The 4,056-nt window shown below is 47.2% G+C and overlaps 1 pseudogene; it reads left to right on the plus strand.

Moving 5' to 3' along the window:
- The first annotated feature begins 1,924 nt into the window (after window positions 1-1,924).
- On the plus strand, window positions 1,925-2,668 carry LOC130137176 (cytochrome c biogenesis CcmF N-terminal-like mitochondrial protein 2; annotated as a pseudogene).
- Window positions 2,669-4,056: the final 1,388 nt, after the last annotated feature.

Raw genomic sequence — 4,056 nt, forward strand, 5'->3', positions numbered from 1 at the left:
TCCTATCAGTGAGTACCGGTTTTATACATCCCCTTTTTTTTATTATCTATGTTTGTTAGCTATAGTCACAAGTTGGGCTATACGATGGCTTCACTTCTTAATCTGAATCGCCCGGACGTCTGGACATGGGAGACTGATCAAGTTGTAGGATTGGGTACCCGTGCAATGGCAATGCTTTGGTCTGAAGGTCTCTCACTGGAAGGATCGAAAGGCATACGAAAAAATGGTGGGGCAGATAGATCAAGCTTTCTATGGGGCACTCATCTCCTCTAAAAGAGATGTTGATGACTCCGAGATGGACGACCGGATCGGCAGCGGGGTCCGTGGGCTGGCAACACGGCCGGTTTAGAGAGGATCTCAAGCAACACGAGCGCTGCGCGCTCACGTGAAGCAAGGCAACATTGCATGCTGCTTTTCACGCGCGAGAACAGAGATCAAAACGTTGACGAACCAAGGAGTTCACCGTTGAGAGCCTTGCGGGACTGGTGGACCGGTAACCGTTTAGCTGAGATCCTTTCTACCGCGCTAGGAGCTTGGATGCCCCTACTCCCAACAAGTTGCTGCTGGTCGTGATCGTGGAACTCTCGCTCGAGAAGGTTGTAAGCTGGTCCTTCTTTGGTCATAAGGAGTTTTGTTCTTCTTAGGTCAGGGGCGGCCGGCCGGCCATAGGTTCGAATCCTGCCACCTTTCTTGTGGATCATCCTGTGGTTACCGGATGATGGGAATAACAAAGCAGAAATTTGGAAATGAGCACGAAATGTCAATATATGAATTGTTTCATTATTCGTTATTTCCGGGTCTTTTCGTTGCATTCACTTACAACAAGAAAGAACCACCAGCGTTTGGTGCAGCACCTGCATTTTGGTGCATTCTTCTCTCTTTCCTTGGTCTTTCGTTCCGTCATATTCCTAATAACAACTCCAATTACAACGTATTAACCGCTAATGCACCTTTCTTTTATCAAATCTCAGGGACATGGTCTAATCATGAGGGTAGTATTTTATCATGGTGTCGGATCCCAAGTTTTTATGGATTCCTTCTTTGTTACCGGGGTCGACTCCAAAGCCATAATGTCTCAAAACGAGGAGGCCATAGAGAAACTATTTTTTATTCCTTTGTCTTGAATTTCGTGAAGAACTCCATTCTATCTCTCCCTCGTTACGAACAAAAAAGTAGGGCTGCGCCCCAGTTGTACACTCCTTTCGTTCTACGAACCCTTGTTGATTCTGAACTTCGTTCGCGAAGGAACCGGACTTTGACGGGCCAGCCCTTTTTTATGCGCCCTTTTACCCTGAAAGGAAAATTAGCTTTGCTCCTCTGGGCGCTAGGCGCTCCCGTGGTTCGCGAGAAGGAAAAAGGACTCATCCTTTGTTGCATCTGGCACGAGATGATCAAGAGAGAGCTTCGTCTATCGATGAACAGCGGATTGACGGAGCTCTTGGCATTGCTTTGTTTTTCTCTCCTTTCCTATCAGTGAGTTCCGATCCTTTTGTTCGAAATTTCTTCGTTCGTACCGAACCGCTTGCAGAATCAAATCCTGTTCCACAAGATCCTATATCAGCTATACATCCGCCTTGCATTTATGCCGGAGACGTAGCCAGTGCTATGGGCTTTGGCTTATGTAGATCAAAAATGATGAATGGGATTGTGGCACTCCACTCGCCGCCAATGCGGAAGGATGCCGCCGAAAAGAATGGAAGGCTGCTTCGCTCTGCTGGATGCGTCGGATCCCGTATAACAAGCGAGCTTTTTACCCTCAAATTCAAAGATGTGGGCGCAAAATGCTATTATGCTCTATTGTTGCGTAGCAATAGAAATAGAAGCCCGCTCATGCTGCTTCGGCGGCGCTTTTTCGCCTTCTCTTCGCTCTGGACAGGAGCGCTAGTGGACACGGGGAGGGAGCAGGCGAAGCGTGTCGTTCGTAATGGAAAGAAAGATACCGCTACTTCGCCTCTTTCTTGGACCGCCGGCGCGAACACAGTGGTCTCTGACCAGGACCAGGAACCAATTCGAATTTGGATCTTGACATGTCGGTGGTTTTTAACCGTAGGCATCTTGCCAGGAAGTTGGTGGGCTCATCATGAATTAGGTCGGGGTGGCTGGTGGTTTCGGGATCCCGTAGAAAATGCTTCTTTTATGCCTCGGGTATTAGCCACAGCTCGTATTCATTCAGTAATTATACCCCTTCTTCATTCTTGGACCTCGTTTCTTAATATTGTGACTTTTCTATGCTGTGTCTTAGGAACCTTTTCAATACGGTCCGGATTGCTAGCTTCCGTTCATAGTTTTGCTACAGATGATACACGAGGAATCTTTTTATGGCGGTTCTTCCTTCTAATGACCGGCATATCTATGATTCTTTTCTCCCAGATGAAGCAGCAGGCATCGGTCCGTAGAACCTATAAAAAAGAGATGGTTGTGACGCGAAGTACTCTTGTGCACCTACGTCACTCGGCTCGCGCGCAACCCCGCCCCCTTATGTTATGGAAGAATTGAACTTCTTGCTGGGTTGGTTATTCAGAGCCAGCAATTGGCTGCCAGATTTCGTCCCGCAACTAGAAGAAGATCGCTTCGGGGGTCACTATGGCGCGGCTGAATGTAGAGCAGTCCGCCCCTACAGCCTTTGATCAGTAGATTATTTAGAACTTCGGAAGATGGTCAAGGTAGCTTGCTTCCAAGCCACTGCACTAGATGCGCATGTAGTCGTAGTAGTCGGCCCAGAATGCCTCTGTTCTATAAAAAAATACTACTTTGAATGAATGGGGAATTACGTTCGTTCTTTGATCTGCAGAATAAGGCCTACGAGCTCTCTGTTTTATGGCAGAGATCTCTCCACACCAAGGAACCGAATCACAATGGATCGAAGCCCTCCTTTGATTTCCACTTAGTTAAATTCTATCTCTTTCTTACGAAATTGTGGTCGACCCCGACTAGATGACCTGGGCCTGAAGAAGGACAGGCCTTGTGACTTATCTAGTCAGACATGAAGTAGAATCGACTGGAGACGTGATTCTTCTTCCGAGCCACTTATACAGTACAGAAAATCTCCTCTAATGTTGTAGTTGTTTCGCCTTCCACTCTTTTTTTTTGAAGTACTTGGCTGAAAGTGAAAGACCTCGCTCTTTGCTGGGTGGGTGGTCCTCGTACTTAACCATGGCATCGCCAACATGAGTCTGTGTTCGGTGGTTGATAAGCTGCTAGTTGGTCTTTAGTTTAGGGCTTGTTATTTCCTTTCACTTTTCCCAACGAGGTGGAGGGCCATCGCAGAAAGTCACCTATCCCCGTAGTTCCGAAGACAGGAATTGGGGAGTACGGGGTGGCACCCTTGGACCCCAAAAGAAAGGCTTTGACCTACTGGCTATTGGAAAGTATCTGTTTACCGCGAAGTGAATAAAGTTGGTAGGATAAGAAAAGAAAGGCCAACGACGGTTGCAGATTTTCTGTCCATACCCCTTTTTTTATGTTATTAGTAAAGCGCCGCAACTGCTCTTTCTACCACCTTATTGGACTTCGGGGACTTTACGGCGGAGTACTCGGAGGGACAAGGCGTCTCGCAGTCCTTCATGACGCCAGAGTTTGATCAACTCCAAAGTGTAATCAAACTCTGGCTCACCTGGAAAGGCATTCTTATTGGCCCAGGATAGAAGCAGATGTCCAACGGTGATGGGTTGTGTGTGCTCTATGCAGCACGTCGAAGCCGTCCAAGAGTAAGTTGGGGCTTTATCAGCCCAATACCTTCCTGGCTATGGGAAAAGCATAACCATAGATTTCGTAGGACGATTGCTCTATTTCTTAAAAAAGGGGGGGGAATAACTACGTTTTTGTCGTAGTCGACTTTTCGGATTCAGTAAGATGGCCATTTTGTACTAGGTCGATGCGCTGGCCAAATTCTGCTAAAAAAATGTAGTGGTCTACTGCTGTCTTTATAAAAAATATGCTGCAATCTTCAATCATCGTTCATCGAGCGCTTTCGCTTTCTCTCATCTGCCTTCTATGTATGCCTTTGTGGTCGTTAACGGGAGCAAATGAAGAGGAGCACAGCACCCCCGCACCCCT

The sequence above is a fragment of the Syzygium oleosum genome, unplaced genomic scaffold, assembly GCF_021117445.2.
Source record: "Syzygium oleosum isolate NSW1041296 unplaced genomic scaffold, Sole_v2.1 Sole_v2.63, whole genome shotgun sequence".
Classification (NCBI taxonomy): domain Eukaryota; kingdom Viridiplantae; phylum Streptophyta; class Magnoliopsida; order Myrtales; family Myrtaceae; genus Syzygium; species Syzygium oleosum.